Source organism: Lissotriton vulgaris, chromosome 9, assembly GCF_964263255.1.
Source record: "Lissotriton vulgaris chromosome 9, aLisVul1.2, whole genome shotgun sequence".
In the NCBI taxonomy this organism is placed as follows: Eukaryota; Metazoa; Chordata; class Amphibia; order Caudata; family Salamandridae; genus Lissotriton; species Lissotriton vulgaris.
Window position 1 is genome coordinate 647,340,001 of NC_141697.1, and position 26,549 is coordinate 647,366,549.

Sequence of the window (26,549 nt, forward strand, 5' to 3'; positions counted from 1 at the left end):
AGACGCTTCAGCTCGATGTGACAACTGCAGCGGCGACACCCTTGTTCAGAGATGCGACGACAGCGGCTCCGACGGCGGCATGCTTCTCCGTGGATGCGAGGCACTTTTCTCGATGCGGTGCAATGCGTCACCTAATGCGGCGACATCCTTGTTCAGAAATGTGACGGCAGCGGCTGCCACATGCTTCTTTTTCGGTGTGAGATGCTTCTCTCGATGCGGTGCAATGCGTCAGCTACAGCGGCGAAACCCTTGTTCAGAGTTGCGATGGCAGCGGCTGAGGCGGTAATACGCTTCTTCGGAGCTAGGCGCTTGTTCTTCGGAGCGAGGCGCTTCTTCTTCGGTGGGAGGCGCTTCTCTCGATGCGGTGCAATGCGTCAGCTACAGCGGCAACACCCTTGTTCAGAGATGCGACTGCTGCGGCTGTGGCGGCGACATGCTTCTTCCCCTTGAGCTGCGCTTCCAGCTCCTTGTGACACGCAGTCCCTCAGAAGGCCCAAAAACAGCAGCGGGCACTTCCCAAGGAACTCTGGGGAGCTGGGGTTTGAAGTCTGTTGTCCCTGAGATTTCAACAGGAGGCAAGCTCTGTTCCAAGCCTTTGGAGATCCTTACAAGTTGATGAAAGTACACAAAGTCCCTTTCTCCTTTCTTTGGCAACCAATGCAGGTCAATCCCACAAGCAGCACTTCAGCTTAGGGATAGTCTCCTCTCAGTTTCTTCAGGTTCCTCTCCTCAGCAACGGTTTCTTCTTGTTGTCCAAAATGGATCTAATTTCTTGGGATCAAGGTCCCAATATTTATTACCCAACATCCTTTGTCCTCTGAAGGGAGAGGGGCCTTTGCCCAGTCCAAACTAGTTCTGGAGCACTCTGTTGGCAAGACTCCTTCTTTCCTTTCACAGTGCAGGGCAGAAACATCAGACACCCCACAGGAGGTGGAGCCAGCATTGTGGGAGCTAGGCACAGCCCTATTCAAGTCCCAGGTGCAACTCCTCCCACCCATCTAAATGTAGATCTCTCTATTCACCACTTGGCTGACTCATTCAGTCTCCTGGAATCCCTCAGCCCTGTCACTCAAACTCCAGACAAGGAATACACAACCTGGCAGGCATTGGATAGTTAGACAAGAAAATACCTACTTTCTAAAAGTGGTATTTTCAAACACAGAATGTTAAAACCAACTTCACTAAAAGATGCATTTCATCATTCTGAGTGCAGGTATACTAAACTCGAATTTCTAATATGTTCCCTGAGTCAGTTAGGATTATAGGATGTAATAATCTAACTGCCCATTCTGGCCTATGGAGAACAGGTAGCCTTGCAATAGTGAAAAAAACAAAAATGGCTGTAATTCACTATTAGGACATGCCACACACATTTGGTCTTGTCCTACCTTATACTTACAATGCACTCTGCCCTTGGGCCTACCATAGGGGTGTCTGATATGAAGAACAGGGAAGGTTTAGGGACTGGCAAGTGGGTGCACATGCTCAGTCAACATGGCAGCACAAGACTGCACATAGGCTTCGCAATGGCAGACCTTAGACACACTTTTACAGGCTGCTTCTGTGGGTGGCACGACTAGTGCTGCAAGCCCACCAGCAGCATTTGGTTTACAAGCCCTGGGCACTCCTGGGGCACTGTACTAGGGTCTGACAAGTAAACCAAACCAGTCAATTATGGAATCACCAATTCATACATTAATTTACAATAGGGAGCACTCGCACTGTGGCACTGGACAGCAGTGGCACAGTGCCAAAGCATCTAACACCAGCAAACACTTAAAGCATCTAACACCAGCAAACACTTGAGGCAACAGCAAAAATGGAAGGGAGACCCACGCCAATGGTGGTAGGTCTAACATAGATCCTCTCTCAGCTACAATCAGGTAGGATTGTTCCTTTCTTAACCAACAGCATCGTGAAAGGAACTTCGTGCTGTTTTTGTTATTTTGCATTTTGAAAGAAAGTTGCATATTGTGGGGAAGTGCTTTTGAGTATTTACATGTTTGGGCATTTTGGCAACTTGGCACATTTACATATTGATGACTCTGGCATTTTGGGCACATTCGCGCTGAAGCGCTCTTGGGGGCATTTGCCTACCTGATGACTTTGGCATTGTGTCACATCGCGCTGAAGGGCTTTGTGTACATTTGCATATTTTGAACTCTGATACATAGCGCTGAAGCGCTCTCTTGGGCGTTTGAATATTAATCTTCCTCATTAGCATATGTAACATGTTGTGTATTGCAAAATGGTTGTTGGAAGTACCAACGTGATATTTAACAGTGGTTAAAGCACATCATTATGGAAACATTGTGTCTAAAAGCCAAGTGTCTCTTTCTATGAATGTGTGCTTCGTTTTGAAACATGGTTGTTTAGCCATAACTTTGTATCCTTTAGAATTATAGGAACAGAAATTGTCAGTGAAGCCTGAGAAGAAGTACACAAGGACTGTTCTATGCATAACCTGCTTTTCTTTTACAGGTATGTTCTCATTGCATAAACCTTGTTAAATATAGTCAAAGAGTTTATGAAGCACGAAAGGAAAGTTAATCAAGGACAACGTCTCGTTCCAGGTCGTCCTCTCCACAGTACCCACACTAATTCCCCCCCACCCCTGTCTAGCCACTTTGATACTCAGTGCAGTTGAGCTTGAGTCAAGGCTGCTGGAAGGTGGGCTTCTTGAGGGTACTGCTCCTGAGTAACCCAACAGAATTTTACCAGTTCTGACAGAATAACCAGCCCACGGAATTATTCCTCTTGAGCAGTATCTTCTGGATGGCCACCTTGGAAGATTTGTGTGCTGTGTTGGGAACCATGCAGAAATAACTGTCTGCTGCTAGGCAGGAAACTGCAGCGTTAGCTAATAGGGTCACTCATTTACAGACACAACTAGCGCCGTCTTGTCCTCCGGAGGTAGTTGCTGCCAGTAGCTCAAATCCATCTACAGTATTGGTAACGGTTCCAATGACTGTTCCTTTGGCCCCTCCGGAAAGGTTTGCAGGTGAACACCACAAATTTCAAACGTTTTTAACGCAAGTGCAGCTACACTTTATGGTTAAACCTACATCCTTCCCTGATGCTCAATCTCGAACCGCCTTCTTGATCTCATATTTGAGTGGAGACGCTGCCATGTGGGAAGTCCCTCTTATGCAATCGGACCAGCTAAGCTCAGCAACTATTTACACCAAGTTGGATCTGAGTGGGGCATACCATTTTGTACGTGTCTGAGCCGGAGATGAGTGGAAGACCGCTTTTTGAACTTGTTTTGGCTTGTTCAAATACTGCGTAATGACCTTTGGCTTATGCAACACCCCTGCCGCGTTCATTTTTTTATAAATTATGTCTTCCGAGATTTTCTTGACAGGTTCGTCATGGCTTACATAGATGATTTGTTGATCTATTCACAGTCTGTCTCGGAACATGAGAAACTTGTAAAACTGGTTTTAAACACCCTGCGCCAACATGGCCTGTTCTGTAAACTATCTAGGATCGAATTCCAAAACTACAATGTGGAATTCTTAGGTTTCATATTGTCGCCTCAAGGAATCACAATGGCACCCAGAAAAGTTCAGGCAATATTAGACTGGCCAGAACCAACCTCAGTGAAAGATATCCAGCGATTTTTAGGATTCGCGAATTTTAATCGTCGCTTCATGAAGCCGTTTTCCAGCAAAGTGAGTCCTTTAACAAAATTGCTAAGGAAACATGTTCCGTTCCAATGGATGCCAGAAACCAAATCTGCCTTTCAAACCCTTAAAACTGCATTTACAACAGCTTGTTTTAAATCATCCAGAATCTATCAGCCTTTCATAATTGAAGCGGATGCTTCAGACACTGCAATTAAGGCAATTCTATCTCAAAAGAATGAACAAACTAACCAATTACATCCCATAGCATTCCTATCCCAAAATTGTTTACCTGCTGAGATGAACTATACAGTGGCAGAAAAAGAACAGTTGGCTATTCGTCTTGCCTTTAAAGAAGGCATTATCTTCTAGGTGCAAAACATAAGTGACTGTCTATATGGACCATCGTAATCTCCGATTTTCACGATGTGCTCGAGCTTTGACACCTCAACAGTTATGTTAGACCTTATTCTTTGCAGAATTAAATTGTTATTACGTTCAGCCCTGGCAAAATAAATAAAAAAGCAGAAGCTTTATCTCGATGCGAAACAGCAGAAGAAAAAACAAAAAAGGCAATTACACCTCCATCCATAATTCCAAAAGTACAAATTATCGAAGTTACCATGTCTGAACAATTTTTTCAAGACATAAGAAAAAGTATGCAGTTAAAACAGATCTTAATTTGGCGACAAAGAGAGAACTATTATTTAAGTATTACCGTTTCAAAAAACACTCCTATACATTCCATCAAAATCATTACAAAAACAAGTCTTACAATGGTGTAACACAAAACCAGAAGCTGGACATCCTGGAATAGCAAAAACCCAAGAGCTTGTCCAAAGACATTTCTGGTGGCTTACCTGGAGACAGGATGTTATCCAATATGTAACTCAATGTGACATTTGTGCTCAAGCTAAAGGAGATCAAAGTCAAAAAAAGGATTATTGCAGCCCCTTCCTACTCCAACGCGGCTCTGGGAACATATATCCATGGACTTTATTACAGACTTACCCAAGGATCAAGGGAAAATCACCATTTTAGTGGTGTTCCACAGACTGTCAAAGATGGCTCACATTATTGCTTGTGAGAAAATGCCAACAGCAACTCAGTTAGTAACCTTACTGGTTCAAAACATAGTAAGATTACATGGCTTGCCTCGCCCTATTACTTTCGATCGAGGGGCGCAATTTACGTCAAAAGTATGGAAAGCTTGGTGCAACACTTTACAGATAAAAATAAACTTTTCACAAGTTTCCATAAGGAATCGGGTGGCCAAACAGAGAGAGTGAACCAGGTATTAAAACAATATCTACGATGCCATTTCTTTAAACACCAAGGCTCATAGGTGAATCTCCTCTGGGAAGCTGAATTTGCCTACAATAATTTAAAGCACGCTTCCATGAACATGTCACCATTTTTCGCGAATCATGGCTGTTATCCACATTACACTCCAGTGCTGTTAGCACAACCACACACTTATATACCATCTTTGGACTCTAGATTACAAGGAATGACTGCTATTATAAAAAATTTACAAAGAAATGTACAGTAAGCAAAAACAAACTATAAAATATTTGCTGCTAGAAAAAGAAAAATAGGACCAAAGTACTAGACTGGTGAATTAGTCTGGCTCTCTAAAAGAATTTTTTAATTAAAAAAGAAATATAAATTCCATCCACGATTTTTAGGACTGTTTGAGATCGAGAAATGTGTAAATCCAGTAGCATTTAAATAAAAATTACCAAGTTCCATGAAAATCTATCCTATGTTTCACACTTTGTTCTTAAAACCAGCAAAGACCAAACGAGAAGCAGGTCCACCACCTCTCCTCGTTGGAGATCATGAAGAATATGAAGTACACAGTATAAAGGGTAGTAAACGCATAAAAAGAAAATTGTGGTATTTGGTTTCATTGAAAGGCTATGGTCCAGACGAAGGTTGATGGGAACCAAGTGATGTTATTCATGCACCACATTTGATACGTAAATTTCACAGACAGCATCCAGAGGCTCCCACGTGACTGGCGGTGTGAGCACTTTTGATGGGGTGGACTGTCATGATTCTGCCACGTCAAATTCCTGGTGCACCTTGTCTGGCACCTGTTTACTGTTTTCTATTGTCTTTGCCACTGCTTGTTGTGACTTTCCCAATTGTCTGTGCCAATGCTTGTTGCAGACTATGATGTTATCAAGGCCTTTTGTCCCTTCGCAGTTCCAGTAGTTTACCTGTGAGCTGAAATCCGGAAGCTAATAGGGACCACACCCTGTTCTAGAAGCTTCTTCCTGAGCCCTTTAAATAGGAGACACACCCTGTTCTCATTGCTGGGTATTGACAACCCTGAGCTTGAGCAGCAGCTGTTCCTGTTCTCCGGTTGCTGAAAGAAGATTCTGGTTGCAGCAAGAATACTTCTGTTTTCTTTTCCCATGTTTATATCCTCTCTCAGCTACAATCAGGTAGGATTGTTCCTTTCTTAACATGCATGTCTCACCTTTCCATCGAAAATCTTTGAAAAAATCATGAACACCCAGCTATCCCAAATCATTGATCTCAATAACCTTCTGGATGACACCCAATTTGGGTTTAGGAAGGGCCACGGGACCGAGACAGCCCTAATTAAGGCATCTGACGAGATCAGGATGATCCTTGACCAAGGCGGCGTGGCAGTCCTGATATTACTGGACCTGTCTGCGGCCTTTAACACGGTTGATTATATCACCTTGATCGACCGTGAATCTTCCATCGGCATTCATCACAAGGCCAGATCCCTCCTAACCTCCTTCCTTTCCGACCGCACCCAGTCAGTCAAACTCTGTGACTTCTATTCCCCCGTGTTCACCATTCCCTGTGGGGTGCCCCAAGGATCCTCCCTAAGTCCGACCCTATTTAACATCTATGTGTCGGACTTAGCCCGGGTCATGAAAGCTCACGGGATAAGATTAACCTTGTACGCGGACGACACCCAACTGGTGCTGGCAGTACATAACGATGGATGAACAGTTGCTGCCAGCTTCCAGGAGGGAATGTTAGCCATCAGCTCCTGGATTGCAAGTAACTGCCTGAAATTAAACTCAGAGAAAACGGAAGTCATGATCTTTGACAATCTTGCCCCTAGCTGGTCCCCTACTTGGTGGCCTACCGACTTGGGATCTCCACCAGGAAGTGTCACAAAGGTTAGGAACTTAGGTGTAATGTTCGATGAGAAACTCTCGTTCATACACCATGCGAACGCAGTCGTCTCGTCATCCTTTTACACCCTCAAAATGATAAGGAAACTTCTGCCATTCCTTCCACCCAGTGCTGGTAAAACCCTCTTGTGCTCACTAGTTATGTCCAAGGTGTACTATTGCAACAGACTCCTCCTGAATGCTCAGGAGAAAGTCCTCAACAAACTGCAACTAGTTCAAAACTCAGCAGCCAGAATTCTCTCCGGCACCCCCAAATTCAAATCAATCTCCCCAGTCATTCGCCAACTCCACTGGCTGTCAGAAGCTGCACTAAATTCAAGGCACTATGCATCACATATAATGCCATTAACAATACTGGCCCAGAGTTCCTAAAAAGAGTACTTTGGCCATACACTCCTAAGAGACCCTTGCGCTCCTCCTCTGCTCACCTACTCTCTATTCCTCACACAAAGAAAACATCCTGGGGAGATAGACGATTCACAGTGTCCACAACCAGATTTTGGAATACCCTCCCTCTCAACCTTAAAATCAGCCCCTCTCTCCGGACATTCAGGAAACAATTGAAAACCTGGCTCTTCAACCAGTATTCACCCATCGCAGCGACTCTTCCTCTACCTACAGCGCCGAGACACTCCAGGGTATTTGCACGCTATACAAATTGCACAAATAAAATAAAATATTAAACAGCATCGCGAAAGGAACTTCGTGCTTTTTTTGTTATTTTGCATTTTGAAAGAAAGTTGCATATCGCGCTGAAGCGTTTTTTAGTCATTTACATGTTTGATAATTTTGGCACTGCTGTACATCGCACTGAAGCGCTCTTTAGTCATTTACATGTTTGGTGATGTTTACACTGTTTTACATGTTTGGGGATTTTGGCATTTTTGTACATTGCGCTGAAGCGCTCTTTGGTCATTTGCATGTTTGGTCATTTTGGCAACTTGGCACTTCGAGCTAAAGCGCTCTTTGGACATTTACATATTGATGACTCTGGCATTTTGGGCCCATTGCGCTGAAGCGCTCTTGGGGGCATTTGCATACCTGATGACTTTGGATATTTTGAACTCTGATACATAGCGCTGAAGCACTCCCTTGGGTGTTTGAATTTTAATCTTCCTCATTAGCATATGTAACGTGTTGTGTAAGGGAGGAGGAAGACGCTGAGCCAGACGCAAGTGAGGGACTGAGGGTGGCTGCATAGAGAGGAGAGGGGATGGGACGCTGGGTGCCATCACGAGAGGGGGCAATCTTGCACATTCTAGGTTAGTAATACTAGCGAACCAGAGGGGAGGCACCAGAAATGTACACTCAGTCGACAGAACTTCCATTTTCTCCTATCCATTCTGTCCTTGTTCCTGTTGTGTAAGTTGGAGAAAGGATAGTTTAGTAGACATAGACTGTGGGGGGAGTAGGCTAGGGCACACTGACAGGGGGGGGGGGGGTAGAGAGGGAGGAGGGTTAAGTTTGTAGGCGGGAATTGTTCACCATGGATGTTATGTGATGTAAGCCAAAATTGATAGACCATCTGCATAATGGTCATACAATAGATAATTGGACGGAGGAGGTTTGAGGTTTTGGAAACAATAAAAATTCTTTAAAAAAAAAAAATTTAACGTGTATTGCAAAAAGGTTGTTGGAAGTATCACTGTCATATTTAAAAGTGGTTAGAGCACATCATTATGGAAACATTGTGTCTAAAAGCCAAGTGGCTCTTTATAGGAATGTGTGCTTCGTTTTGAAACATGGTTGTTTAGCCATAACATTGTATCCTTCAGAATTATAGGAACAGAAATTGTCAGTGAAGCCTGAGAAGACGTACACATCGACGGATCCATGCATAACCTGCTTTTCTTTTACCGGTATGTTGTCATTGCTTAACCCATGTTAAATATAGTCAAAGAGTTTACGAAGCAGGAAAGGAAAGTTAATCAAGGACAACACCTCGTTCCAGGGCTTCCTCCCCGCAGTACCCACCCGAATTCCCATCCCCCTGTCTAGCCATTTTGATACTCAGTGCAGTTAAGCTTGAGTCAAGGCTGCTGTAAGGTGGGCTTCTTGAGGATACTGCTCCTAAGGAACCCAACAGAATTTTACCAGTTCTGACAGGTGTCGTACAACGCCGTTCCCCCGTGTGCAGAGGGAATGCTCAAAAAATTTCCAGATACAGACTGGTGCCTGAAGAAATGTCAAAAGTTGAGGAATCTGCTGGTAGATGTCTCTATCAGATGTGATGTGATGTCGAGGTCACCTATATAGGCACCACCCAGGCCACAAAGTGAACTGACTAGAATGCGTCCCAACTAGAGCCCTGAAAAAGGAGCAATCCTAGCCCTATAAATGTGTCCGCAGAGCGGGAAACGTGTGGATCTGTAAGGAATCTGCAGCTAGATATGGTCTCTAGCAGATAATGCGTTACCAAGGTAAGTAACTTGTTCATCTGATAGACACTTCTAGCTGCAGATTCCTACCTTTGCATAGATACTCAAGCCATAGCATCTAGGCGGTGGGCTGTGGACAAATTGACTAAACCAATAAGACCTGCAGGACCGAGTGGGTGAAATACCTCTGCCTGCGGACTAGACTGTCCAGGCATTAGTTCTTGGTAACCATGTGCAGGGACTCCCACGTTGCTGCCTGGCAGATATCCAGGACTAGAACAACACAAGCCAACATTGTAGTTACAGCTTTTCCCCTGGTGGATTGGGCCAGAAAGCCCACAGGAGGCTGCTTTTTAGTCAGGGTGTAGTAGATCTTAATACAGACAACAAACCAGCACAACCTAGTTGGTTTCTAAACTGCTCAACCTTTTTTAGCTCCTACATAGCCCACAAAGAGATGGTAGCTCACCCGGACCTCTTTTGTGTAGTCAAGGAAGAAGGACAAAGCTCTTTTGGGGTCCAGACGGTGGAGCGGTTTCTCCTCTTTAGAGAGATGTGAAGGAGCATAAAAGCTGGACAGGATGACAGATTGTCTCAAATGGAATGGGGAAACCACCTTAGGCAGGAAAGAAGCCCGGGTGTGAAGCACCACCTTATCTGGAAATACCATAATATAGGGAGGGCCTAGCCTGGCGGTCGGGCTGGACTTTTCCCATGGGGAACAGGGTCAAGACTGATTTGCATATGGCTGGGTTTATGGTTTAAATCTTTTTATTATTATTCACATGAATCAAAGACGATGGGGTACAACATTTAAACCATTGTATCCAGCATTTACAAACTGTATGCAAGTCTCTATCGCAGGTGTCTCTTATCTTAACGTGAGTTTTACCAGTAATCATAACACAAGAATAAAAAGGGAATGAAATGCAAACCCTCCTTCCCTTCCAGTACTCAATGCGGAGGTCTTTTGACTTATTGTTGAAGGGAGGTGTAGTTATATCTCTCCCCCTATACTTGTGGATTGTATTACTCCTTCTGAAAAAGCTGGAGGATGCACAGATGTTTGGGACAAGTAATCGCTCTGAATTCTGTGGCCAGGAGACTGAGAAAGGGATGCCATATTCGCAGACCGAGGCCTTGGATGTTGTGAGAGTGGCGGACATCCTTTCCATCCCTAGTATACACCATAGCCTGTGGAGCCAACCAAGATGTGTAGGAATGCTAGCAGACCCCCAGTGCATGAGAATATTCTGGAGCGCTGCTCCGGGTGCTAACCCCCTACACCTACCTCGTCGGGAAAATCAGTGGATTGGGTAGGCCTAAGACTGTAGGCAGCAACCGGGGAATCTGAGTGTCAAAATGTGTGTCTATATCATCCAGTATCTGTGTCCAGTATGATGCAATCTGCAGACACTTCCAGAGTATGTGTAGGAGCGTGCTTGGCAGACCGCATCCTCGTCTGTGGCTCCTTTTAAGGGGAGCTAGGGCCAGTCTGGAGCAACCAGACCAGCAGTTCAAAATCGAAGGTTCGTTGTCTCAGAGACCACTAGCCAACGGGCAAGTGACCGGACAACGCGTCGAGCAGGAAAAGTGCAAAAGGGCCCCACGCAGCACTCGGTAAATGTGGAGAGGTGATCTTCGGTGCACGGGCTGCTCGGGGCTGGGGCTTCTCAAACCCCAAAGTACAGCATCGAGGGTGCCTCGGGAGCTGCACAGGAAGCACTTCGCTGGCTTTCCAAGATGGCCGTCCCACGTCTCACGTCGCCTCCACGGGTTTCAGCTTTGCTAGGACTGTGGATCGGGCTGTTGGAAGTCTGGAAGTCCAGGTCTTGTCGGTCTCTGTTGTTCGAGCTCCGGCGGGAGCAACGGCAAAGAAAACCTTAGTGCGCTGATGGTGCCTGCTTGCACAGGGTGGCCACTCCTTGACCAGTCTTCAGTCTTCTACGTCGAGTAGGATGTCGAAGGATCCAGAGTTTTTTTTTAGTTTTTTTTTTAAAACCTTTATTATATCATTCACAAAAATTACAGGAGTAGATCTACAACCACAGGGGCCGGACACTGCAGTTAGGAGATACGTATAAGAAGTTCAATAACACAGCTCTTCAGCCGGCAACCCTGAGGTCCGGCAGCGGTACAGGATATATGTTGCATTGAACACAGTGCAGATCGCATGTTATTCATAAGGTTTTCATTTTAAATTTAACCCCCCCCCCGAGACAAAATAAAGAAGAAGATACAGGATATCCGGAGCCACACATTCGAAGATATAATAAAGGTGGGTAGGTGTAGGAAGGTAGTCGCGGACCAACTTAAAAGGACAGTAAAGATGCAAGCGCTAGCTCAAGGAGGGTAAAGAACCGAACAACCGATCTCTCATCGTAGCCGCCCACCCTCAGACCCCGCCCACTTGTATACTCCAGGATGAAACAGAAGGTACTGCTACCGGACACTGCAAGAAGAAGAAAAGGGCGATAGAACTAAACAAAGGCAAAATAACAAACCCCCCCCCACACCCGCCACCCTGCACCGGCTACGGCCTAACCCACTAGCAGCGTGCCTGTCGCCCAGAAAGATCCCTAAAAGAGAAGAAAAGCGGAGGAGGAGAGATAAAAACACACTCCCGGACTCCTTTACCCTCCACCAGATGAAACCACCCCGAAACACGGTCAAAATAGAATGCATTGAAATATAAAATCAGTCCGGGGAAACAAGATACACACCACCCAACTCTTGTAAATTACAGGTCACAATCCCAGCAGCGAGGTAAAATATTATGCCCAACCCAAAAAAGATACAAGTTAACCCTGGCCGGTACGATTATTAACCAGAGCACTTATAATTCAGACCACAACAACAGTGAAAGCAGCAGAGCGTTCATAAAAGTTCAAGTCAGTATGAGCGAGTCGAAAAAAGGATAAAAGTGCATGGTATCCACAAAGCAAGTGAGGAAAAGCTTGGAAGGATAATGAAGCTCTCCGATAACCACTGGTGATCTTGTTGAGGCACTCAAGGTTGTCCATGTCGATGTTCAGTGGGTTATGGCTCAAGCAGGGGAAGCTAACAATGTTCACGGGCGCGTGAACCATCCTGTAGGGATCAGCAGCGCACACGGAATCCGGCTTCCGCACAGGGTCCTCGAAGTTGAGCCCACAATGGTCCATGGGTAGTACAGCTGGCTGAAATAATGCCGAAAAGTCGCCGTCCGGTCTCCGGTAGATATTGTCCATTGTTACAGACAGTGTCTGGTATTGGACGATGATCTGTGAGTGGAGCGCCCCAATGGCCGCCATTACAGCATGTGTGCCTTCTGTCCCCTCCATCTCCTCTCACGAAGCGACAGAGCAGGATATGAACCCCGGAGGTCGACTACTCCGGGGTAGCAGGCACAACCGGAGCAGACAACAACAATGGGCGCCCTCACCTCACGATTTCTACACCTTTGCCGCTAGTCAGGGCTCCGGTCCGTCACCCCCGAGAGGCTTACGGTGTCTCCAGGCGCCGGATACAGGACCGCAGCAACCGAAGAGCCACGCTGCGGCGTCTGCGGTGTAGACAGGATATTAAATCGCCATTGAAAACGAGTAAAGTGTGTCTCCGTTCGAGAGACCGGTCGAATCCCAAAGTCCACAGCCGATGTTGTTCAACTCCAGCCCGGGTGGGTTAGAAATCGAGGCCCCGGCTTCCACGCTGAGTTAGGCCGAGAATGAAACACGGCGTATCTTCGTCACCCGATATGTTAAAAAGTTCGGGATTGCACCTTCAGAGTCGGTAACCCCTCGCGTACACAGGAGTAAGGTGTAAAAGCAGGATATACGAGCTGCTGGCGGAGGTCGGCGGAGCCGGGAGCTTATGCGGCCATCTTGTTTTCCTGCGTAGCTCCTCCCTCAGGGTCCAGAGTTTTGTTTCAAAGTTTCAGTCAGGATGATCTGATGTGCCATGGCACAGCTCCTACCTTTATTCCAAATCAAGGGGCTGGATCACCTGCTAGGCCCCTCCTATGGGTGGGACCCAGGAAGGGGGTGGTTACACCCCTTTCCCTTTGTCCAGTTTCACGCCAGGGCTGGGGCTGGAGTGCCCATGCACCGGTTTGAACTGGACTTTGCATGGGACACCTTGTGTGCCCCAGGCAGTGTCCCGTTTCATTCAGCCCTCCCTGCCCCAATCCACTATCTCCTGTCTGGGGTGGTGCAACACCTCCCTGTGACAGGAAACCTATTGCCCAGGCCTCCCCTGCCAGAGTTTCGGTCAGCAGCAGGAGGCCAGACTCATGTCTGTGGCAGCAGCATCCATTTTGTGATGCTGAGGCTCTGGTTAGATTTAACCGTGTTTAAGGAAAGTAACATGTCTTCTCTCTCTAGAAGGGTGGAATGCTACCCCCGTCACCAGGACTGGTGAGGGGGTAGTATTCCAAAGCGTATGACACCTTACATGACATGTTTTGATAAAGCCAAACCAAAGGTAGCAAGTAACCGCGAGGATTATAATGCACTTAAGAGTATATAGTATGGCAATATCCCGGAACAGCTATAAGGACATGGTTCCGAAATCTGCAGACAGGCTCAGCTCATGCTAGAGCACCATCTCACATAAAACCAAGCACTCTGCCTCCAGGATTGTTAAGGCCTGCCATAGGAGTGACTTATAGTTGTATATGTGTCCAGATATAGGTTTAGACATAGGTATACTATATCTAAGCAAGGGGTGATTACACCACCTTGCCCCAGCTGCAATTTTTTACAGGTACAGATTACGTGAATAAAATCTTCTTTTTGAAAATTCCACAGCTGACATGATTTAGGGCCTGTGTGCAGCCAAGCGGGTTGGTCGGCCAAGGATGGTAAGGATCCAAAGCGTAATGCCATAAGTTGCTTTTTTACGTTGATTGAAAATGTTTCGCTCAAATATGCCGCCGGTGCAAGGGACTTATAGTGGTTCATCACCATCCAGGTATGCGACCTTAGTCTAAAAAAGTTTTTATCCAGAAGCGATGAGTGGGTTTTTGAAACTTTGTTTACAGCTTGATCGAAAGATTGGTACGGCAAGTTTTTATCCCATAGTTCCATTGTACATGTAATAGACAGTGATTTGCAGAGATATTGCTTAAAAGGAGAAGTTTGGTCTTCATTTAATTCACACCAGAGGGCTTCATTGATCTTTGATGTGGCTACATGTTGCTTCAAACGGTACCAAGTTTTCACTGTCGCGTACATTCTGCCTATGTCTTTATTTCTTAGGCGGAATTCAAGGTGAACCTGGGCTGGAGAGGCCAACCTTTGAATGTGAAATACTTTTTTATAGATGGAAGCTATTAGTTGGTTTAAGAGCTCTCCATCCTCGCCGTGAAAGGCAGTGCTGGCATAGGTCAAAGTTGGCAGGATTTTTGCCTTCATTACAGCGAGCAAGGGTTTATAGGAGGGGCCCTTCAGGTTTTTGGCCAGTGAGCTGAAGGCAAACGTTAAGGCACTTGTTCTAAGCAACATATACTTTTTTGCTCCGTAAGGTTTCTTGAGTTGTCAATGTAGAGGCCTAGGTATTTGTATTTTTTAACCTCCTTTAGTTGGTTTCCGTTGAGCTAGATTGTCTGTTTTCTTCGCTGTTGGCTCCCAAGCACCATCGTTTTGGTTTTGGATATGTTTATTTCGAGTTTGTTTTCTAAAATATATGCTGACATTTCATTCAGGCATCTTTGGAGACCGATCTTTGTTTGGCTCATTAGCACCACGTCATCCGCGTATGAAAGATGCGAAAGTCTCAATTCACCAAGCTTTGGTGGATGGGAATTAGTGCTGTCCAGCCTTTGAGAGAGGTCAGATAGAAACAGATTAAAAAGGTGAGGGGCCAGGACACAACCTTGTTTTAAGCCTATGGTGGTTGTCAGCTTCCTTGATAGTCTGGTCCCATCAGCGATCTTGATCCTTAACCAGGTGTTTGAATAGAACAGCAATATGCCTTTTAGTAGCCTTTCAGGGACGTCCCAAGCTCGCAGCTTTTTCCATAGGAGCTGGCGGTCAACACTGTCAAAGGCTGCCTTTAGGTCTATAAAGCAGAGGTAGAGGTGTAGTTTCCTCTGCTTAAACTTGTTTGCAATTAGTGATAGACCTAATATGTTCGTCGTCGTCCCTAAGCCTTGTCTGAAGCCCGTCTGGTTGACCAGGATGAGATTAAGATTATCAGTAATGTAAATAACAAGGACCCCCTGTTCAGAAAATTAATTCAAAGTACAGGGAAATAAACAGTGTAAACAATATGGCAGATTATCAACATATGACAAGGGAGAAATCGTAAGGAAGATTGAACAATACTATCTGTTTGCCACTAATATATGCTATGTTATATGTATTTTTAATGGGATACATTGTGCTTTGAATTATTTTGTTGTTTATGTAACAGGTTCACTTTGTGTAGTTTTATTAATTGTTTTTAACCATGAATATTCGTTTATATATTAAATGAGACTTTATTTTTTTTTTACTTACTTAGTTTGGTGTCTTCCTTACGATTTCTCCCTTGTCATATGTTGATAATCTGCCATATTGTTTACACTGATTAAGATTATCAGACCATGCCTTGAGATCTTCCAGCACCTGGGATGCGTAGTATTTAGCCTCGTGTGTAAATCAATAAAGGCTAGCTAGTTTAAGGGGAGTATTAAGGAGACTCTGGTACGTCAGCAGTGACAATATGTGGGAAAAACACTGTTTTCCTTTAAAAGCCCTCACCCACCGACCTAGTCGGTGGCATGCTTCATCATCGGGCCCACCACAGTGGCACCGAATGTGCCCCGGGTGTGCTTCAACGCCAGGTGACTGCGGAGCTGGTATGTTGCTGAGTGTGCAGTGAAGGGGTGTGAAGGTGAGTAATTAAAATGCTATACAGGAGGTCCCAGCACCCGAGGGTATTAGCAATATTTAATGAACTGGGCCTCTGTTAGCAGGTTAAAAGGCAATAGGACGTTTTAAGGGAGAGTTACAATGACCTCCAGCGTCCAGTGTGGTCTACATGTTTCAGCCAGTGCCTTTATTATAAGCTGGCTTTCCTCAGGACCAAAGAAGGGTGAAAAGTGCAAATAATAAAAAACTATATTAAGTGAGTGTTGTTGTTTTCTCTATGTGTCGCGCACGCTAAGGCGCTATAACTGTTAGAGGGGGATTCCCTCAAGCTTTTCTACACAGAACACATAGGACAAAGACAAGACGTACAAGGAAGAGTCATATTAGGTTTACATTGAGTAAAAGACCACTTTTAGCCGACTTGTAAGGTGGTGTCCGACCTATATGCGGCTAAGGTGAGCTCATTGGGGACTCCATAGAGCTTGTGAGGGTATTTTCAACCGTTAGTGAGGGGTGGTGGGCTAAAAACGAAATCACAAGGTGAGGTACAGGGAAGTAATAGTACTAAGTCCTCACTCTGTTATTTCAGTGAAAAAAGCCTCATGGGTCGCCTGGCAGAGAAAGAGACCCTGTAGGGATACAAATGAGACATACAAGGCTTTCTAACCTGTAGGGAGAGAAAGTTCTTACCCCATTGGCTGGATTTAGAGGGTTACTCACGAGTAGTTCGGTCTGGTTCCTCCTAGGACCTATTCATCCATCCGCGGCGCCCGAAATGCACTGACTGGGCCGCAATGCTTGTCTTTTTATGCTCTAATCGTAATCTGTTTCACCTGGTTAGAGTAGACAGAGAAGGCGGTATGCGCGTAAAACGCCCTATCATGCTGCGACCAACTGCACATGTGCAGGGGAGCAGCGCGTGGGCTCGCGCATGCGCGGAAGGCTGGGCGCGTCGATGCGCATGCGCAAGAAAGCGGGGCTAGTGCGCATGCGCGTGGCATCGCCGGGTGAGCGCTGCAAGCGCTGGGAAGTATGCGTAGCCTGTGTGAGAACAGGTGTGCATAGCGCTGGATGTGCGCTGGCCTGAGCGTTTGTAATTGGCAAAGTATTAAGCTCTGGCACAAGTAAATAAACACAAGCGCTGGGCAAAGTGAACAACCTGTGGGTTTAACAGGTGTGTGTAGCGCTGGTTATGCGCTACCTAGAGGGACAATGTGAATGAAATAATGGGCCACTATGTAGAGAATGGGTAATGCCCATCAAACTTAGGGAATACTAAGTAGAGGGAGGGGGGATCACTAGTTGGAGAGAAGGGGTCAGGGTGGACGCTCATGCAGGGGGACAGGGGCACAAGTGTCTCACATGAAGTACTAGGTGCTACTGGGTAGGACCGGGGAGGTAATTACTGGTTCACAGCCCAAGCTGTATGGGCGGACATGATATGGTTATACTGTTAGGCTGTTCCATGGAATGGCATCGTTCAGGCCATGGATGTGTGTGGCTAGGCGGTAAATCCAGCGTTGCTCTTTTTGTAGAAGGAATCTTTCGTCTTTGGCATTGTCAAATTTCTCAATGACAGTCTAGGAGAAATCATTTGGTGTGTGGTTGTGGGTCAGGAAGTGATCTGTAAGTTTACTTATATTTTTCCCACATCTTATTGTACTCCTGTGTTCGGTCATTCTTGTGCGTACCTTACGTGTGGTCATGCCAATGTATCTCAGGCCGCATCTGCACGTTATCAGGTAGACAAGGTTGGTGGAGTTGCAGTTAGTGAAATTTCGTTGTGTCCAGGTTTTGCCCGGTTCCAGATTGAGGGTTTTGGACGGAGATGTTAGGTGGCATACGCTGCAGTTGTTGCAGGGTTGGTGTCCGATGATCTTGGGCAGGCCCCATGCGTTAACAATTGTGTTGTCTCTGTTCTGGTTGGTGGTGCGTGGCCTGGTGTTGACTAACTGGTCTCTTAGGTTGGTCGATCTTTTGTAAGCAATGCGTGGTTGTTCCCATTGTCTTGTGCCAGAGTTGATAATTTTCCAGTGCCGTTGTATAATGTTGGAAACTTGATTCGATGCTGTGTTGTACGTAGTTACACAGGTGAGGACTGGTTCTTCCTCAAGTTTGTCGTAATTTTCCAGGAGGGCTTCTCGATTTTGATTTCTTGCTCTTTTGCGGGTTTGGTTTATTATCCTGGTGGGGTAACCACGGTCTCTCAGTTTGTGAACTAGGTCATTGGACTGTTGTTTATAATCCTGGATATTACTGCAATTGCGCCTAATGCGTAAAAACTGCCCGTAGGGCAAGTTTTCCCTCAGGTGTCGAGGGTGAAAACTGTCAAACCTAAGCAGTGAGTTTCTTGCTGTGGGTTTGTAGTAGGTGGTGGTGGTTAGCTTCCCATTGTCAGGTTTAATGTTCAGGTCCAGGAAGGGTAGTTCAGTGGTACTGCTGGTACATGTGAAGCGTAAGTAGGGGTCCAATTGGTTGACCCAGAGCATGAAGCTGTCCAGCGATTCTTGGTCTCCTTTCCATATTAAGAGTATATCGTCGATATACCGACGCCACATCCGGACCCCTACTTACGCTTCACATGTACCAGCAGTACCACTGAACTACCCTTCCTGGACCTGAACATTAAACCTGACAATGGGAAGCTAACCACCACCACCTACTACAAACCCACAGCAAGAAACTCACTGCTTAGGTTTGACAGTTTTCACCCTCGACACCTGAGGGAAAACTTGCCCTACGGGCAGTTTTTACGCATTAGGCGCAATTGCAGTAATATCCAGGATTATAAACAACAGTCCAATGACCTAGTTCACAAACTGAGAGACCGTGGTTACCCCACCAGGATAATAAACCAAACCCGCAAAAGAGCAAGAAATCAAAATCGAGAAGCCCTCCTGGAAAATTACGACAAACTTGAGGAAGAACCAGTCCTCACCTGTGTAACTACGTACAACACAGCATCGAATCAAGTTTCCAACATTATACAACGGCACTGGAAAATTATCAACTCTGGCACAAGACAATGGGAACAACCACGCATTGCTTACAAAAGATCGACCAACCTAAGAGACCAGTTAGTCAACACCAGGCCACGCACCACCAACCAGAACAGAGACAACACAATTGTTAACGCATGGGGCCTGCCCAAGATCATCGGACACCAACCCTGCAACAACTGCAGCGTATGCCACCTAACATCTCCGTCCAAAACCCTCAATCTGGAACCGGGCAAAACCTGGACACAACGAAATTTCACTAACTGCAACTCCACCAACCTTGTCTACCTGATAACGTGCAGATGCGGCCTGAGATACATTGGCATGACCACACGTAAGGTACGCACAAGAATGACCGAACACAGGAGTACAATAAGATGTGGGAAAAATATAAGTAAACTTACAGATCACTTCCTGACCCACAACCACACACCAAATGATTTCTCCTGGACTGTCATTGAGAAATTTGACAATGCCAAAGACGAAAGATTCCTTCTACAAAAAGAGCAACGCTGGATTTACCGCCTAGCCACACACATCCATGGCCTGAACGATGCCATTCCATGGAACAGCCTAACAGTATAACCATATCATGTCCGCCCATACAGCTTGGGCTGTGAACCAGTAATTACCTCCCCGGTCCTACCCAGTAGCACCTAGTACTTCATGTGAGACACTTGTGCCCCTGTCCCCCTGCATGAGCGTCCACCCTGACCCCTTCTCTCCAACTAGTGATCCCCCCTCCCTCTACTTAGTATTCCCTAAGTTTGATGGGCATTACCCATTCTCTACATAGTGGCCCATTATTTCATTCACATTGTCCCTCTAGGTAGCGCATAACCAGCGCTACACACACCTGTTAAACCCACAGGTTGTTCACTTTGCCCAGCGCTTGTGTTTATTTACTTGTGCCAGAGCTTAATACTTTGCCAATTACAAACGCTCAGGCCAGCGCACATCCAGCGCTATGCACACCTGTTCTCACACAGGCTACGCATACTTCCCAGCGCTTGCAGCGCTCACCCGGCGATGCCACGCGCATGCGCACTAGCCCCGCTTTCTTGCGCATGCGCATCGACGCGCCCAGCCTTCCGCGCATGCGCGAGCCCACGCGCTGCTCCCCTGCACATGTGCAGTTGGTCGCAGCATGATAGGGCGTTTTACGCGCATACCGCCTTCTCTGTCTACTCTAACCAGGTGAAACAGATTACGATTAGAGCATAAAAAGACAAGCATTGCGGCCCAGTCAGTGCATTTCGGGCGCCGCGGATGGATGAATAGGTCCTAGGAGGAACCAGACCGAACTACTCGTGAGTAACCCTCTAAATCCAGCCAATGGGGTAAGAACTTTCTCTCCCTACAGGTTAGAAAGCCTTGTATGTCTCATTTGTATCCCTACAGGGTCTCTTTCTCTGCCAGGCGACCCATGAGGCTTTTTTCACTGAAATAACAGAGTGAGGACTTAGTACTATTACTTCCCTGTACCTCACCTTGTGATTTCGTTTTTAGCCCACCACCCCTCACTAACGGTTGAAAATACCCTCACAAGCTCTATGGAGTCCCCAATGAGCTCACCTTAGCCGCATATAGGTCGGACACCACCTTACAAGTCGGCTAAAAGTGGTCTTTTACTCAATGTAAACCTAATATGACTCTTCCTTGTACGTCTTGTCTTTGTCCTATGTGTTCTGTGTAGAAAAGCTTGAGGGAATCCCCCTCTAACAGTTATAGCGCCTTAGCGTGCGCGACACATAGAGAAAACAACAACACTCACTTAATATAGTTTTTTATTATTTGCACTTTTCACCCTTCTTTGGTCCTGAGGAAAGCCAGCTTATAATAAAGGCACTGGCTGAAACATGTAGACCACACTGGACGCTGGAGGTCATTGTAACTCTCCCTTAAAACGTCCTATTGCCTTTTAACCTGCTAACAGAGGCCCAGTTCATTAAATATTGCTAATACCCTCGGGTGCTGGGACCTCCTGTATAGCATTTTAATTACTCACCTTCACACCCCTTCACTGCACACTCAGCAACATACCAGCTCCGCAGTCACCTGGCGTTGAAGCACACCCGGGGCACATTCGGTGCCACTGTGGTGGGCCCGATGATGAAGCATGCCACCGACTAGGTCGGTGGGTGAGGGCTTTTAAAGGAAAACAGTGTTTTTCCCACATATTGTCACTGCTGACGTACCAGAGTCTCCTTAATACTCCCCTTAAACTAGCTAGCCTTTATTGATTTACATATATAAACTGGGGATACAGGCTAGCTTATCTAGTCCTCTCTCTCTTGTTGATCTGTATAGTATTTAGCCTCTACATCTAGCAGGGCTATCAGCCTGTAGTGAGCTGGATTTGCTCTGTCTCCTCCTTTGAATATGGGGGTCAGAATCGAACCTTACCAGTTCACTGGTACTATATTTAGATTCTCTATCTCTTGATATAATTCAGAGAGGTGATTACCCCAAAACGGAATATCATGTTTGAAGATCGCTTGGGGGATTCCGTTGGGGCCTGGCGCACCATTGTTTCTGCCTTTCTTAATTAAGCATCTGACTCCTTCACTTGAGGGGGACGACTGACTTGTTCCTAGTGTCGGGGAGGCATTTCCCTCCGTTGGGTTTATATCGATGTATGATTGCTCCTTTTTTTGTGGAGTTACAGCGTCTTCTGGGGTGGCAGTGTCTGTGGACCCGATGGGCTTGCCATTTCCCACAGCTGCGTCATAGGTGTTTCCCACGATTGTTTCTCGATGGATTGAGTCCGTAAACCTCATGGATAGAAATTCCACCCACTCGAATTCTTGTATGTTTGATGATAAGCATCTTGCTGGTCTGTTCAAGCTGTTTATGATTATCCAAAACTGTTTTGAGTTGGATTTCTTTGAGCTACAGAGGAGTTCAGCCCAGAATTTTTCGTTGGTCTTTCTTTTCTCTTCCCAGAGGTCTTTTTTGTAACATTTCCCGAGTAGCCTTGCTCTTTCCCATGCAGATGTGTCAGGAGCTGTTCTTTTTGCAGCCTCATGGATTTTCTGAATTTACGTTTCAGGATTCGCAGCCCTGCCGATGATGTTTTTCCCGGGTCATTTATTTGGCTGTGATTGTTTGTATACGTTTGTCCAGACGACATTAATGTTGTTAAGTTCACTGTGAAGTTTTCCCATGCTTGAATTTTGTTCTGGGCCCCGGCATTACTAGTGATTAACTTCTTTTTTATTTGTAACTGTAAAGTTTCAATTGTATCGTTGGACCATTTTAGGCGTTTTAGGTCAACCGTGTATATGTTGCCTTCAACCGTTGCGTTTACCTGGTGTTTGGTTATTTTTGGCCTAAAATGTATCAGCTGGTATGAATGGTCGCTCCTGGTTGTGAATTCTATCGAGAAGTTGGAGAGGCATGGGATCAGTGATACTGAGATTGCTGTGTAGTCCAGTCTAGATCTTGTCTTCCACCCAGTGAAATGTAAACTTAAGGGGGAAATCGTCTGGCGTTCTACCATTCATCACTCTTAACCCAATAAACTCCAGGGCATTTACCAAACCCTGGCCTGCAAGGTCCACTTTTGGCCTCGTTGGCGGATATTGGCGGGGGATGGACCAGCATATATTGTCCGATGCTAGAGATTCGTCCTCATCAGGGGTGTGAATTAGGTTTGAATTAAAGTCCCCTGTGAGTATCAGGTCCCACAAGGGAAAGGTACTCTGAATGTTTGTAATGGTTGCAATTAGTTGTTTATTGTGGGCCAGTTTTTTCCTGGCCGTAGGATGTGCGTATGTATTAATCAAGAGGACGGTTTTTGTTCTGCTAGCAGGCCCGATGTTATTTTGATAAATTGAATGTTTGGTCCTACTGAGGCCATTTGTTTACTGTCAATCTATAACTCTGTAGAGATGTAGACTGCCCGGCCTCCTTTTGGCTGCCCAAAGGTTTTGGTTTTGGTGGCTGGAACTGTGTAGTGGATGTATTTTGCCAAAAGGAGGGCTTCTAATGCCCAAGTTTCTTGCAGAGCTATTATGTCATAGTTCCCCCATTTTTTTGGGTGAGATCCATTCTCCAGCCATTTTTTTGCACCTGCGATGTTCCACGAGAGCATCTGTATGTCACTTGGGTCTTGAGTTGGTAGATTGTTTGCCGTTGGTCAATGGCGTGAGGTTGAGTTTAGCAATCCTGGCAGCCAGCCTCAGTTGTCCTTAGCGCCTTCTGTTCCGTTTACCAGGTTGTTCTGTGGCACCCTTTTCTGTATTGAAGACAGACTGCCTCCAATTGCTCCTTTGAGTAATGTTTGAATGTTCGGCGTAGTGTCTTTTCGCCTTTGACCGTTTCTGTTGCTGGAGTTAAGAACGTTATTCAAGGGGCCAGGATAGCGTGGTGTAACTGGTTTTAGCAGTTTAATTCCCCAAGCTTCAAATTGCTCCTTAGAAGCCATGATGAGCTGAGCATCTTCTTCAGTCTGCCAGGTTGTCAGTGTTTGCTCCTTACTTTTTTGATTTACCATTCCTATAAATTCTACTGCCAGTAGGTTCGCTGAAGTTAAGCATTTTAGCACTGGAATGTTTGCTGTACGTTTCAATATATTCCCCCTGTTCAGTATATTCTGTTGCCCTTTTGAGTCATATTTTGGGATTAGCAATAATTGCCGTTCTGTTGGAGCATTAGAATGGGCAGGCTGTTTGGATAGGTCTTCTTCCTTGTTTCCAACTTTGATTTGCTTTCGGTCATCTGTGATTTCAACTTTTATGTTGACCTGTTGGGTCTTGAAATCCTCTGCGGTGATATCAACCAAGAAATCATCCGCCCGGCATCCTGAGCTATAGATGGTTTCTGCTTCCAGGGCCGTCTTCCTTACAGTTGTATCGCCTTCCTGTTCCAATAATGATATCTTTTGGTTATGCTCCATTCCATTGGTTTCTCCAAGACTTAACATTTGGAGTTTTGGGATGGCCTTTTACTGGCCGTCTGTCGTGCTATCGCCACCTTTTTGGTTCCCAGTTTTTGAATTATCTTGATTGTCATGGACCTTTCTTGTTTCTCGCCATCCGTCTGCACTGTCTTTTTTGGTGTCATGGCCCGTTTCAGTTTTAAGTTGCGCTTGATTATTTGCCGCTTTATTTCCTGGGCCTATTTCCACAAGACAATTGTGGGCTGTTGAAATGCTGGACGAAATTCCTTGTTGCTCTTGTCTTCTCTTGTCTTCTTTAAAGGTTTCAGTCTGTTGCCCACTTTTGTTCTGTGGGTTTTTCAAATAATTGGTCTTCATTGTTTGTTGGAATTCGGCTTGAGTGGCCTTTTTAATTGGCCCATGTTGTTGTCTCCTTTTCTTTCAGCTTGTTTATCCTTTTCTACCAGTTCTGAGCTAGTGGAACTGGCGGAGAGATCTTCTGTTGAACTAACTGAGGCTGATGTTGTGTTACCTTTCTTTAGTTGGAAGAACATTGGATAGGACTTTATTATGTGCAACATTCAGAGCGCGGAAAAACAATCGAACGTTCACACTCTAACCGGATTCCCATGAGGACTCAGCTAGAACACTTCATTCGATATTTTTTTACACCAGTGCGGCAACCCATTTGCCTAACCAGAATTGTACAGGGCCCCCGAAGAAGGGCATAGCCCGAAATGCATTGGGCCAATGAGTTGAATATGTATATACCATGAGAAGAATCATGAAATGATTAACAAGTAAAGAAAATCTTTGAAATCGACTTACACGCTTTTGAACTTTTATTGAACTTTCATTAAACTTTTGATTTCGAGTGCTCTGGGGAGACACTTTTCTTGAGAGAACAGTGCATCACAGCTCTGTAGGAAGGGACATTTTGTTGCTTGCTTTCCTATCGCGTTTTTTTGTTTTCGTGATAGTTTTTGATCTTTATTGCTTATTCTCTCCTGCTTGTCTGTTTTATCGTCCTTCCGAGGCTCTGGGCTTAGGAGAACTTGGTTGTTTTCTATTATAAGTTTTGTTGGTTCCTTTTCTTTTTTTTCTACATTCACACCCAGGGTGGATTTGTTTATTTGGATTATCTGTTCAAGGAGTGTGGGAAGCAGGCTTAGTTTGTCAATTATTGGGCTACATGCACACTGGACAGAATATTTTGCCTGGGCTCTTGAGATGAGATTGTTCATGTTCTCCAGTTTGGTGTTGATCCCAGCTATTTGTATTGCTATGATATTCATCAGGTCTATTTGGATATCCATCTTATCATTTTTCATGTTGAATGCAGTTATTGTTGTCTGTAGTGTATTCAATAAAGATTTGAATGTCTCCGAGAAAACGCTTTGACTACTGGCTGTCGCTCCTTGTTGATACTGCGGGTTTGATTCCTGGGTCTGTTTTGGGTCTTGATCTTGGTCAAGCTGATGGATGTTGTCGTCGCCCTCCCTGCAGGAGTTGTTGTTAGCGTTTCTTGGCATGGTTTTAGTTCCCTGAAAGGATTCGTTTAAAGTTGTATTGTTTTTAGGATTAACATGGAACTTTCTGCCCGTTTGGGCTATTACTTCGGAGGGAGTTGTTTGCGTGGTGTTTTTGGTTGTAGGTGACATTCTTTCAGTTGGCCAGACATTGTCTATTCCTTCTTGATCTTCTTGGTCCAGCTGGTGGACCTGGGCGGCTGTCTGGAGCCTTATTAGTCTTGCGTTGTTTGTTACTGGCTTTGGGATAGAAGATGTGAGATCCCTTGAGCTGTTTTGAGACTTGTTGTTGGCGAGTAGGATTTTTCCCTGAAGCTTGTTGCCCTTTGCTCGGGGTTTGTTGCGCCTACTGTCTGATTCAGATGGTCCGTTTGGTTCATTTGCTCTGAATTGTCTTCAGTGATATTATATGGAGTACCCTCACTTTTGTTCCCATCTGTTCTTACGGGATCCGAGCTCAGGCATAAGACCTCTTTGTGCACCATACCTGCACTAGTGCAGTTGATCATATCCTCAATTTCTGTCTGGGTCAGCCCATTCAGGACGGAATTTTCCTCGTTCTGGCTTGGTTTTCGTATAAGCCACTGTTTGATGGTGCGATCTGATTTTTGACCCACTTCGTTTTGTACCCTGTTTTTTTCGTACCTGGGTAGAGAAAGGGTCTGGGGAGCCAGAGGAGTCTTAAGGCCTGGGATCTCCGCTGTTGTAGAGTAAATGGCTGCACCAGGGTCTTAAGCAATAGCAGTCTTTCACTCAGCGCTAGCTTTCTTTTGGTGCCTTCCGTTGCGTTTCTAGACATTGTTGTTATCTGTGTCGGTATCGGTGTTATTAGAGGGCTTTTTTGGTTGGTGGCACAGCCTTCTGCTTCTGTTTTTGCACTTTGTTTTTTTTTTCTTGTTTTGCTCATCACTTTTGGTTTTCTGAGTTGGGGCCTGTCTAATTCTCCCCGCCTTCGTAGGACCAGCACCTAGCACATGCTGGGGTCTGAGGTCTGGCGCAAGCTTTCTTCTCCTTTTACCTTTTGCCTTTTGCCCTCCTCTTGTCCTTCCCTTTGCCCTTCCTTTACCCTTTCTTTACCCTTCCTGTGCTCCCCTTTTGTATGGTAGAACGCCAGTCG